The sequence below is a fragment of the Phascolarctos cinereus genome, unplaced genomic scaffold, assembly GCF_003287225.1.
Source record: "Phascolarctos cinereus isolate Bilbo 61053 unplaced genomic scaffold, phaCin_HiC Scaffold_9;HRSCAF=440, whole genome shotgun sequence".
Classification (NCBI taxonomy): Eukaryota; Metazoa; Chordata; class Mammalia; order Diprotodontia; family Phascolarctidae; genus Phascolarctos; species Phascolarctos cinereus.
The window spans coordinates 265,785,977-265,799,157 of NW_027556402.1; the positions used below are offsets into that span (position 1 = coordinate 265,785,977).

General features: G+C 40.7%; 1 long non-coding RNA gene and 1 pseudogene across 1 annotated transcript; one reads left to right on the forward strand and one right to left on the reverse strand.

Moving 5' to 3' along the window:
• Positions 1-7,065: 7,065 nt before the first annotated feature.
• Positions 7,066-8,515, reverse strand: LOC110203722 (uncharacterized). Its single transcript, XR_002323066.2, has 3 exons — positions 8,146-8,515; positions 7,922-7,944; positions 7,066-7,265 (listed from the first exon to the last, which is right to left on the reverse strand). It is a non-coding gene; the product is annotated as an uncharacterized LOC110203722 (long non-coding RNA).
• Positions 8,516-11,248: 2,733 nt separating this feature from the next.
• Positions 11,249-12,090, forward strand: LOC110203716 (very long chain fatty acid elongase 6 pseudogene; annotated as a pseudogene).
• Positions 12,091-13,181: the final 1,091 nt, after the last annotated feature.

The following is a 13,181-nucleotide window of genomic DNA, read 5'->3' on the forward strand; positions in this document are numbered from 1 at the left end:
GCCTGCTCAACCACCTGTGTTTCAGGATCTTCCCCTAGTATGCTGAGGTGGGGCTTTCTGCTAGCTTGCCGGGATGCCTCACATTCTGTACTGCTCCCCTAACCCAGGGCAATAGGGGCCTTTCCCATTAATCTCTCAAGCTACCTGGGCTACTGGACTGCTGCACCCCATCTTTCTTCTGGTTCAGCTATTCCAGGTTTTTTCCTGGGGTGATATTTTCTGGGCTTTCAGAGGTTAACAACGGAGGGTAAGAGCTACTTCTTACTCCACCATCTTGGCTCCCAGAAGCAGAAGGTCCAACCCCTTCCTTTCTAAGCACATCAGTGCCACCATGAAAGTGAACCAAGAGATTGTGATGCTCACTTGTGATTTTCATTCTTTCCTGAGACTGTCCCTAGTCACTTTTGACCTCCTCACTTGACTATTTTGGGCTAATCTTCTCAACTGTATAAGGAAGGAATGGGTAGGCTAGGTGATCCCTAAACATCCCTCTAAGTTCTAACAGTCAAAAAATCTCTGAATTTCTACCCCTTCATTGTCATTTGGTCTTTCCATTTGGGGGAATCCAGGACAACTCTAAACGCTCATCCACATGTCAGCCCTTCTGATACTAGAACGGCTTTCGTATCACCCTACCAAGTCTCCTCTTCTCTAAGCTCAATATGTCTAATTCCTTCATTTGCTCCTTATATGAGATAGATTCAAAGCCTGTAGCCATCCTTGGTTTCCCTTCTATGGACACTTTCTGGCTCATGAATGTCCTTCTTAAACCGTGATGCCTAGACCTGAACACAGCACTTGAGATGTGATCTGTCCAAGGAAGAGATTATACCGGGACTGTCACCAACTTGTTCCTGGAATATGTGCCTCTCCTCATATGCCCCGAGGTAGCATTGACTCTTTTGGCTGGCCCATCACACTGTTGACTCATATTGTCCTCAGGCAATCCTCTCAAGCCCTTAGGATCCCCCCCCCCCAAATAAAATGCCTCTGCTTTTTTTGGTGTCCTCATATGTGAATGACTTGCTCTCTTGCAAGCCCTCGAGGTATCAAAAATGCAGAAGTTGCAGAGGATTCACAGATATCCATAAACAGATAAACACACAAGACTGAACAGCCCATGAGGTCCCCTGAAAAGGGATGAGGTGAAGGTTGTTCTTGAGGACACCCTTTGATATCATAGTAATTCCTTCTTTCCCCCAGACTCTTATCCTTTCTCCCCTAGACTCATGATACTCTGTGATTCAGAAGTTAAACAGGGGCAGCTAGGGTAGTGCAGTGGGCAGAGCAGTAGCCCTGGAGTCAGGAGGACCAGAGTTCAAATCTGGCCTCAGACACATTAACACTTAACTAGCTGTGTGTGACTCTGGGTAAGTCACTTAACCCCAACTGCCTCACCCCCCCCCAAAAAAAAGTTAAACATATTTTGGGGCTAACACAGAATCCATTGTCCATCGGACCTGCACTGTCCAAGGTACTCACTATATTTTCTCTCCATATAGGACACTGCACAGTAACTATTTATGCAGACCATCTTCATCTTTCTCCAATGAGCTTTCTGGATCAGGAAATGCCCTTCTATCTTTAGTAGGTCAGAATCTCAGGGTCTCAAACTTGGGAACTTATACACTTAAGAATTCCGGGTTAACTGTGAGGTGTTGCCTAGGATATCCTTCTTCTCTGACATGGTTAGATTCTGGGGTCACACTCCTTAGAGAATTAAAAATGTCCTCTCCTTCATGCAGGATTTGATGTCCATAAACATTGTCCATGAGGTATACTCTAGGTTAAGCATTTTCACAGATTTGAACTGGAACTATATTCAGAAGGCACCAATCCACCAGGACCTGTAGCAGTTCAGTGCCCCCAAGGTCCCCGCAGCACTCTACAAAGGTTTTGAGTTAAAATCTCTCGAAACTTCCAACCCACATGAAAAGATTTCTTCAGGCCTTTGAGACAGTCCATCTGACATCAACCCTGAATGAATTAGGGTTAAATGCAGTGCTTTGGGCTGAGAGGTTGAGGTTAGGGAAAATGCTCTCTTCCTTTCCTTGCTAATTTAACCTGACTCCTTAACTGCTTCTAAATCCACCTGTCAGCCGTGACTCAGTCTGAGGCTTTGCAAAGCCCACTCTGCAGCATTTCTCTGATCTAAGCAAAGACTAGCTAATAAGAAGGTTCAGTTCCATCTATCAAATGGGATAATATGAGGTCCCAGAGGATCCAATGAGATCCTTCTTGCAGACCTCAAAAGCAGTAGAGAAATGCCAGTCACTTGTTTCACAAGTATCCCTTCCTTGGCATCAGGCAGGCATGTGCCGGCCCTCAGAGTGTCTTTAGACAGCCCAGGCCTCCTGTCCAGGCCCTCTTCCTTCCTCATCCCTGCTGAGCTCTTTCCTCTGGTGGCTTCTAGGTGGAGTCTAAGGACCCTGCCTGGATTCGTCAATTGCTTTTTGGTGACAAAAGTGCTGAGGCTGGGCTCCTACAGCTAGAGGAGGTACAGGATCAGCTTTGAGAACTGGAGTGCAGAATTCTGACTCATGTGGCAGAAGAGCAGGACAAGTCTGCAGCAAAGCTGATGCCAGGTTGAGGCTGATCCTTCTTAAGGCCGGAGTGACCACTGGGGTGACAGAGGAGGTGAGGCCTGCCTCACTGCCTGTCCTCCTAGCTGAGGTCACAGGTTTGCCCAGAGAGGAGCCTGCCAGGAGAGAAAATCTCAAGCACTGGCCAAGCAGGCAGCATCCTTGCCTGTCCCCTACATCGGCTGGGCCGGTCCTGCAGGTGGCCTGGCCCACAAGTGTATATCTATTTTAAATTTCCTTTGGACTTCCCTTTTCTCCTCTTCAACCCACACTTTCCTATCTTTTTTCCCCAAGTTGACTCTGTTTTCCCAAAGTTGAATCTATATTTAAATGCACACTTATCACTATTAGATTCCTTATTGGAATACGGTCCTTGAGATTTTCTTTCCAGATAGGAAAGTCAAAAATGAAATGGTTTCACTTGTTTCCCAGGTGCTGTTTGTTGTGGTCACTCACCTACCTGGCCCCAAAACATTGTGTTTGAAAGGAATGTTAAACATTATTTAAATGGTGCGGGGACAGAGCCAACACAGTGCAGTAAATGCAGCAACTTTCTTTAGCTCTCCCCCAAACACCTAGAAATAACTTGGATAAATGGCTCTAAATAAATTCTAGAGCAGCAGAAACCAGAAAAGACAGAGTTATGCAAATGTCCATTCCAAGAGAATCTGGATGGTCGATAAGAAAGCTCTATCTCACCTTTGATTATAAAGATCTATTGTGTAGAGTTAGGAGAGAAACACAGTTCACCTTGGGCATGTAGGAAATCAATGTGGTACAGGGCTCAGGGGACTGAATCATGGGCAGCTGTGGCAGTTTCCCCGATTCCTTGACCCAGAACTCCAAAGACAACTTAGAATGTCACTATGAAAATTCTGTGACCTCATGAGAGAGAAAGTAATTCTCAGCCCCATTCCAGGTTGTACCCCTGGTGGGGCGGGCGCAGCTGCTTCTGGATATCCTAGCCCACAGATTGAGGGGGAATTCAGTGGCTGATCAGAGGGAGATTACAGTGATTTCTATGCTGGTGTAGAGGTAGAATTCTCTTTCTTTGCCATGGTTTTATGTGGGTCACAGCTCTGGGTGGCACTCCTAGGGCAAGGAAGAGTGCTGGCGTGGTGGAGCTATTAACAATGGGGCAGAGAGAACACTCCTCACAGTTCCAAGGTAAAAAGGAATGTTTGTGGTCTCTGATAGATCAGAGCACTGGCCAGGAAAGGAATAAATACATCACTCTTTATCATACCACTTTGGAAGACCTGAAAAGTTAGATGTTTCTGGAAATATCTGTGAACATAATTGCAGAAAACCCTCAAAGCTGGGGACAGTGTATTCTGCACACTGGATGTAGATCCTTTACCTTAACAAAGAGTTTAATACTCAAGTAATTGGCTGGGATCATGAGCAAACTGTGCAAAAAATGTCAGAGCATAGAATCTCTTTTTTTGGTGGCAAAGAAGATGAAAACATACAACTAGGAGACGACAACAAAGTCAAAGTTCCTACTCCACAGCCAACAAGAAAAATAGGAATCGGTCGCAGGCCATGGAAGAACTGGGAAGAGCAATAAATGTGACGCAAGAAAATCATAAAAAAACTAGTTAGCAGTTTGCTAAAGTAGACCCAAAAAATGGTGAAGAAAATCACACTTAAAAAACTAGAGAAACCGAAATGGCAAAAGAGGTCCAAAAAGCCAATGAGGAGAAGAATGCCTTTAAAAGCAAAATTGGCCAAATGGAAACAGTCCAAAAGCTCAGTGATGAAAACACTTCCTTAAAAATTAGAATGGAGCAACTGGAAACTACTGAGTTTATGAAAAATGAAGACATTGTAAAACAAATCCAAAAGAATGAAAAGTGAAAGACAATGTGGAGAGAAATCATGATAGATTTATTAAGATTGAACTGTTTACATTCGTGCATGGAATGATGATATTTATAACTCATGAGATGTTTGTCAGTATTAGGGCAGTTGAAAAAAAAATATATGTATGTATGTATGTATATAGATAGATAGATAAAGAGATACAGGGCACAGGGTGAGTTGAAGATTAAAGGGTCATGTGTGGAGAATAACATTAAGGGATGAGAGAAGATGATACTCGGAGAAGAGGAAAGGGAGAGGCAGAATGGGGTAAATTATCAAAAGAAAAGATAAAAGAAAAGTCTCTTACAGTGGAGGGGAAGCAGGGGAAGGTGAGGGAATGAGTGAATCTTATTGTCATTGGATCTAGCTTAAGGAGGGAGTAACATACACATTCAATTGGGTATAGAAATCTGTGTTACCTTACAGGAAATTAGGGGGAGAAGGGGATAAGAGAGCAGGGTGATGATAGAGAGGAGGACAGATTGGGAAAGGGGGTAATCAGAAGGAAATACTTCTGAGGAGGGACAGGGTGAAAAGAAGGAATAGAAGAAATGGGAGGGCAGGATAGGATTAAGGGAAACAGAGTTAGCTTTTCACAACATGTCTACTATGGAAGTGTTTTGCATAATTGCACATGTACAACCTATATTGAGTTGCTTGCCTTTTCAATGAGGGTGGGTGGGGAGGGAGAAAGAGAGAAAATTTGAAACCTAAAGTTGTAAAAACATATGTAGAAAAAAATGTTTTCACATGGTACTGGGAAATAAGAAATACAGGAGATGGGGTATAGAAGTCTATGTTGCCCTACAGGAAACTAGAAGGGGAAGGGGATAAGAGAAGGGGGGAGAGATAGAAGAGAGGACAGAGTAGGGGAAAGGGTGAGATGGGACAAAAAATTGGAACTCAAAAACTTGTGGAAGTGAATATTGAAAACTAAAAATAAATACATTCATATTAAAAACAATATTCTGATTCCCAAATGAAATAATCTCTAGTAGCAAGACATATCTTTACTATAGAATACCAGTTATATGGGGCTAATATTCTATTGGATCCGGAATTAACTGAAGCCTCTTTTAATTCTTTTAACAATTTAAATTTAAAACTGTCTCTGAACTCTAGTGTTTGTACTTGGGTTATTTACATCTTCCTCCTCCTGTACTGGAAATAGCATTATTCTGGGCACAGGTAATTTGAATTCCATGGGTACTACCTGTCCCTTTTCCTCTGCTTTTATAATTGCCTTTTCTAATAATCCTTTACAGTGTATTTTATGGCTTTTTTGATATTTATTTATCTCCTCATTATGTTTTCTGTAGGAGCTTGATCTATGTGAGGGTGAGGGATGTGGTGGTGCTGAAGGTCTAATACATTTTGCATAGATAACATCTTCTACAATTCTAAGCTTTTCCTGAAATATTCTATTCATATCTTCTTCTTCCTTAGTTCCTGCCCCCAAATCTGCCTTATGTATTTCAGTTATTAATAACGAGGATCGAGACATATTTTTAGCACGGTTGAAATTGAGAATGTAGCTATGGAGAAAGCACCTGGACGTACTTCTCTATAGTAATCACTCATTTGTCTACCCACCATTTCCCTTATTTGTAAATCGATTTTTCTTTCCTGAAGCACCCACAGGCAGCATGTTTCTACACATTCCAAAAATTCCTGTAACTGACCATCTGTGAAGAAAAAACTTATTTCTTCACTCTTTCTTTTAAAAGTTGCACATTATTTTCTCTGTCTTTGCTTCTGCTTTGTATTTGACCCATACTTTCAATGTCAGGTGCGCCTCCCAAAACCTTAAGAAAGTGCTCATTGCCTTCCAAAGGGATACTATTGTTATGCTGCAGCCCTTTTCTTTTCTTTTCTCATGCTCCTATTCCGAAGCCTTTTTACTTTTGTTTTTCCTATTTCCCCACTTTACCCGGAGCCTTTTGACCCCTAAAACTGTTAAAAAATAGGGTGTTGCGACCTTCGCTCTCTTTACCTTGATTGCACAGGTTGAGCCGCCAAGGCCCTTCTTTTCATAGCGCAGAACCGCCAGGAGCTTTTTCTCCAGAGTTTCCAAGAGAGCTCCTTGCTCCTATCTCTTTTGCTTTTGAGCCCTTTTGATTGCCAGGGTCCAGTTTAAATACTGAAAATAACAATCACCCCGGAGGCCCTCGTGGCTAATCCCAGCCCTCAAGTGATTTTTTAATAAGACACACCGGTTTGCTATCAATGTACCTGAGTAATCCCACCATAAGGTATTAGTTTAATTATACAGACCTGCTTGCTATCACAGTTCAGGATTGGTCAGAGTACCCAGGCAGTAGAAAGTGGTGCAATAACAATAATCCTATCAGAAGGATCAGGAAAAACTCCTTGTGCAAAATAATATTTGATCTGCATCTTAAAGGAAGAAAGGGGAGTCCATTCCAGGCATAGAGGATGGCCAGTACAAAATGAGCTCAAGCATCAAATCAAAATGCCATAACTTTCCAATGAGCTAAATCATCAATGAAAAACATCAACGTGCAACAGAGAAGCATGTGAAGCTTTTCTTTCAAATATGGTCATTGGCATAGCTTTCCTTAAAAAGATAGGAAAATGGATTGTCTGGAACAACAGAGAGAGTGAAGAGTTTAATTAGATCACTGAGTATTGGAGAGAGGAGGTGATGGACAAATAAGTCTTGAGAGACAATTGGAGGCCACTTAAGTAGGGGCCCAACGGATTGAGCATCAGGCCTGGAGTCAGGAAGACTTGTCTTTTGAATCTGAGTATATCCATTTCCTTTGCTACATAGATCCAAGTGGTCATAAGCTGTCTCTGGAGACATAAATTAGAAGATAATGAAGAAAGTGTTTCACATTTAGTACTCACATATTAGCATCACAGAGTGCATATTTATTGGTTCATATTAATTTTCTGATGTATGGTGCAGATTGGTTTGAGGGTATCCAGGTATCATGCAGCTTTGCTTGTACCAGGCTATCTGTAGCAGCCATTTTTCAGACAGTGGTTCGTATATTCCACTGGAGTCTTAGAACCTCTATCTTTGGCTCTTACAATATTCATACTTATTTGGGGTGTCCCTGTTCAAGTCTTCTGACTTTGAACTAATCACTTCCACTTTCTAAGTTTGACTTTACTATTTTAAAAAATGAATGTTGAAATGCTGGAGCTACAAGAGACCTTAGAACAAATAATATAGAATGTGAGCACAGAGAAAGGACCCTAAGAATATCTTTTAGAGAATTTTAGTACAATGGTCTTATTTTATAGTTGATGAAACTGTCGCTCAGAGAAGGGGGTAAAAGAGTTACTCAAATCACACAGCAAATCAATAGCAGATCCCCAAAGAAAAGTTAATTACCTTTTAACATCTATTTTTTTGTTCTTTCTAATGTATCAATATGGACCCCAGAGCCCCCATACAGTATTAACTATTCAAATTCTCTGATGAAACAAAATATTAGACTCACCTCTGTTCCTTCTAATTGATCATCTAAGAGAGAGAAAAAGGAGATTCCAAAGAATTAGTCTATGTATCAGAAACACATTATCCTAATCTTAGTAAACCCTAACATGAATTAGGTCAACCTTTTTTTCCTTCCTAATTTCATCCTGGACGAGACTAACTAGGGTCAGGAAACGGATACAAGTTTTAGTATGGCCTTCGTCAACAGTACTAAGGGTTGATACTCACAAGGGAGAAGGGTTGAACTTGGTTGTCCTAATACTTCCACTGAATCAGTTCATAGTCCAGAGGAAGTAGAATCATAAAGTGTGAGAGCTGGAGGGCTGCTAGAATATGGAACAGAAAATGTGAGAGGTAAAAGGGCACCAAGAATGTAGAACATTAGAACCTGACCTCAGAATATAGATTTAGACAACTAAAAATATAGGTTTAAAAAGATATATGCAGGATAGGAGCACCTCGGTGGCTCAGTGGATAGAGCTCTGGTCTTGGGGTCAGGAGGACCTGAGTTCAAATTTGGCTTTGGACATTTGACACTTACTAGCTGTGTGACCCTGTGCAAGTCACTTTATCCTGATTGCCTCACCAAAAAGCAAAAAAAAAAAAAAAAGGATAAACACAGGATACAAGCAAGCCCAGGTGAAAAAGGATGAATATATATAAAATATAGGAAAGACCTGTAATAACAGCACTGGGAATGCTAAAGATTGCAATGAGCTGAAGTTAATAGGGAAGACAAAAGGCTTTTGCTTGTGTCTGTGTTCTCTAAGTTATTTTATTTAAAAAAAAGTAGGATCAAATAAGTCAATCACTGAGTCAACTAGCATGTTGTGCCAGCTGGTGTCTGAGGGAACAGAGTGTTGGGCCTGGAATCAGGAATATCTGAGTTCAAATCCAGCTTCAGACACTTCCTAGCTGTGTTTACCCTGGGCAAGTCAGTTATCCTTGCTCTGTCTGACAAAAGGATCCACTGGAGGAGGAAATGACAAACCTTTCAGTATCTCTGCAAGAAAACTTTATGGAACAGTTATGATTATATAGGGTCATGAAGAGTTCAGACATTCTGAATGAGTGAATAACAGCAATGTGTGCCTGGGGAGACAAAAAAAGATAAAAGACAATCCCTGGTTCCCAAGGCACTCACAACATAATGGAGAAGACAACACGTAAATCACTATGAACAAACAGGATAGATTCAGGATAAACTGGAAATGGTCATCAGAAGGAAGGGAATGAGATTAAGAGTAGAGTGAGTAATGGCTCAGGGCAAATGGAGAAGCTAATGTATGACAACATGAAAACAGAGAAGCTCAACTCTCAAGTTGCTTTAATTTTCTTAGACTATGAGAATGATTTATAGATTACAAAGGACATGACCAAAATGGTTAATAGGAAGTTGATAAGCAAAATACCTCAGGACATCATAATAGATGACTTGACTTTACCTTGATGATTTCAAGACAGCCTGGTAAAGTTCATCCTTAGGAACTGGAAGAATGTGCATTCAGTAAAATATAAGCTCTTTAAGGACAGGGACTATTTGTCGTTTTTGTGTTCATGTCCCTAGTCCCTAGCAGAGTGCTTTGCACCATTAGGTGCTTGATAAGTGTTTCAGTTTAAGTGACCTAAGTGTAATTGCTGCGCTATTCTCAATGATCTTTGAAAAACTGTGCAGGATGGGACATTATGAGCCCTTGTTAACCTTCCACTGACCCTGACTTTGTAATTGGGGACTACAATTTATATGTTGATGCCTTCTGAAATATCCTTTTTTCCTAGTACATCAAAGTAGTGCACTGTCATGATCTGAACCTTCCCTCTACCCCAGCCATATATAAGAATAGCCACACCCTTGGAGTCACTAGTACCCAAAGTGTTCTATCTCTATAATCTATAACTCTAAAATTCTTCTATCTAACCCTATCCTCATTGCTTTACTTATTTCTATACCTCATCCTTTCTAATGTATTTTTCATTCTCACCATAACCTCTAATCACTCCACTCTGTGTGCTTTATTCGGGGACCATGCTGTTATAGATGCACTTTCATTCATGGAAAATCTTGGCCTCATAGTTAAGAATTCCAACTTCAGAGTTTCATGTGCTCTTGAATCCTTGAATCCTTTGTCCTATTGCTGCATATCTCTTTCCTAACCTCACATCTGAGTCAATTTTGCCTTCTGCCTTTCCACTCCTGTTCTCATGCTGCAGAATATTGCTAGATGAATTCATACAACTGTTCTTACTGGTTCCAATACCAAAGAGTAATGCCTGTTTCTCAGACTCAGATGGTTTTAGTGGGGGAGAAGAACTTAAGGGCTGTTCCCTTACAACAGGTATATCACTGAAGGTTGTAAACAGAAGAGTCACCAGGATTTTCCTAAAATGGGCAGAGGAAAAAGACTAGGTAGTGATATTGAAAGGGCTTTTTGAATGCCGATAAGGGTCATCAAAGAGCTTCCCTTGCACTAAATATTTGGCAGGAAGTCTATACGTGACTCATAGTTTCTCCCAAACACTTCCTTTACACATCATCAAGACCCTCTGAAATGTTGCCAGCAATCAGATAGTGCACTGAACGGGAAGGCAGAAAATAAATGTGAGACGTCGGCCAGGCGGAGCAGTAAAGACTGAGTCAGTTTATTCATCTGAGGGTAAAGGATATATAGAGAAAATCTAGCCTAACTTCAAAGAGTGTTTCCCGTGAGACACTCCCCAAAACATCTGCTGAGGATGTGACAACATACATTTCCTCGTTATGAGGGTTCCTAGATTGGGTTGTAGTTTCCAAGGCTTTCCCATGTGCCTTGGTGCCACCTGCATAGAGGAGTGAATGTGTAAATCTAAGGTTCAAAGAGTGAGAAGGAATGTCTCAGTAGCCTCCCTTGCAGGGAGAGATTTGGAGAGCCCTGGTTCCTAAATGATTGAGCCTTGTGGGTTAAGCCTGGACAAGAGGCAAATTCTGTCCTGGATGTTAAACCCAGATCAGACTCTTAGAGCGGCCCTCAACTCAGAAACAAGTTCCCAAGTGTCCTCCATGTAGAGAAATGGAATCATCCAAGTAAGTTTAAGGTGTCTGCTCATGTGTCTGAACCTCATAATACAATGAAAATGAAACTTCAAAATGAAACAGGATCAAGAAGAACACCAGATACAGGAGAAAGAGAATAGGAAGAGCAGGAGAAAGCAATGGCAAATCCAGGATGCAGCTTAGAGAGATGCAGAGGGTGCACAAGGAGGGGAAGAAATGGGAGGTTGTTGAGGGAAGGACTTCAGACAGTAATAGAAAGGGGGAGAAATGCTTTTTTGCAGATAATTTACTTATTTTTATATGGAATATGCAGGGATTCAGAGAAGCAGTTCAAATGAACATGTAGTGTTGACTTCTCAGGAATATGAATTTGAAAAGCAATTCAATGAGAACAAAGCCATCCAGTCGATGCAAGAGAACTGGAAGAAAATCGTTCTTATTTTCAGCTCTGTATGCTGCCTTTATATTTGGTGGTCAGCACCTAATGAACAAATGGGCAAAGTTGGAAGTCAGGAAGCCACTTGTACTGTGGTCCCTGAGCATTGCAGTCTTCCATATAGGGTTAGGGTACAGTTGTTGCTCTTCAAACTGGTGCTTATATTGTGTACATTTTGATGACCAAAGGCCTGAAGCAATCAATTTGTGATCAGAGTTTTTACAATGGACCTGTCAGCAAATTTGCGTCTTTTGCATTTGTATTAAGCAAATCACTTGAATTTGGAGAAACTATTAATTATTTTTCAAAAACAGAAACTCATCTTACTACATTGGTGTCACCACATCACTGTGCTGCTCTATTCTTGCTACTTTTAGAAGGACATGGTTGGTTCATGACCATGAACTATGAAGTGCATGCAGTAATGTATTCCTACTATACCTTGCAAGCGGTGGGGTTCCAGGTCTCACCGAAGTTCACCATGTTCATCACCTTGTTTCTGATTACACAGATGTTGATGGGTTGTGTAGTTAACTATCTCGATTTTTCCTGGATGCAGCAAAACCAGTGCCGCTCTCATATTCAGAACATCATGTGGTCCTCACTCATCTATCTCAGCTACTTTGTGCTCAGGGTCATCAAGAAAAGAAAAAAAAAACTAAACAAAATAAAATGGCACCAGGTATCATATATATGGTCCAGCTAAATATAATAATATTAATAATTAAAAAGCAAGCTTGGCAGCTTAGGGGTAACTAGGTTGATGTAACCCAATAAATGTATGATCCTTTTATGGTGAGGACTCATTGAGTTCAACTCCATCTCAAAGAACTGCTGCTAAGAGACACCATCCCTCTCATACCTGTCAAGTGTAGGAGGAAAAATGAAGAAAGAAAGAAAGAAAAAAAAAGAAAGAAGAAAGAAAGAAAGAAAGAAGAAAGAAAGAAAGAAGAAGGAAGGAAGGAAGAAAGAAAGAAAGAAAAAGAAAGAAGGAAGAAAGAAAGGAAGGAAAGAAGAAAGAAAAAGAAAGAAAAAGAAAGAAAGGAAGAAAGAAAGAAGAAGAAAAAGAAGGAAGGAAGGAAGGAAGAGAAAGAAGTTATTAACAAACTTTATGAAAAAAGTATTTAGTAAGCATCATATTTCCCTAAAACAGAAGACTTTTACTCAAAACCAAACCAAAAAAAGTATTTTTATATACTGTCTATTCTTTTTCAACACTAAACTTCAGCCAACAAAAAAAAAAAAGGACAAAAAGGTTGGAGGTGCAGGGGGGTGTGCGTATAAAACCAACACTTTGGCAGAAATGAAAACTTTCCTTGTGAAAGGTTGGCAGTTTTAGACTAAATTCAAAAGGTATTTAGAAGGTTTCTTTAAGTGAACATGAGCCACAACTTGATGAGTAAGAGAAAAGCTTGATGGTTCCCACCGCAATCTAGAATTTGTGTTCAACCCTTGATCAGGTTTTCAAAATGAGGAACAAAACATGACTGCCCATTTCTAAACGAGAGAGAATTTGTCCAAGGGCATGTCCGATGGAAGTCTGTTGATTTCTATTATTGCACAGGATAAAAGAGATTCATCTTTGTTCTTTTACCAGAGACTTTTAAAAAGAACTTTGGAGGGGAGGGGAAAAGAGACAGAAGAAGAAGAAGAAGAAGAAGAAGAAGAAGAAGAAGAAGAAGAAGAAGAAGAAGAAGAAGAAGAAGAAGAAGAAGAAGAAGAAGGCGGCAGCAAAACCACAACCAAATTATATGAAAATTGGGGGACAAGATGGTGGAGTAAAAAGGTAGTTGCTCT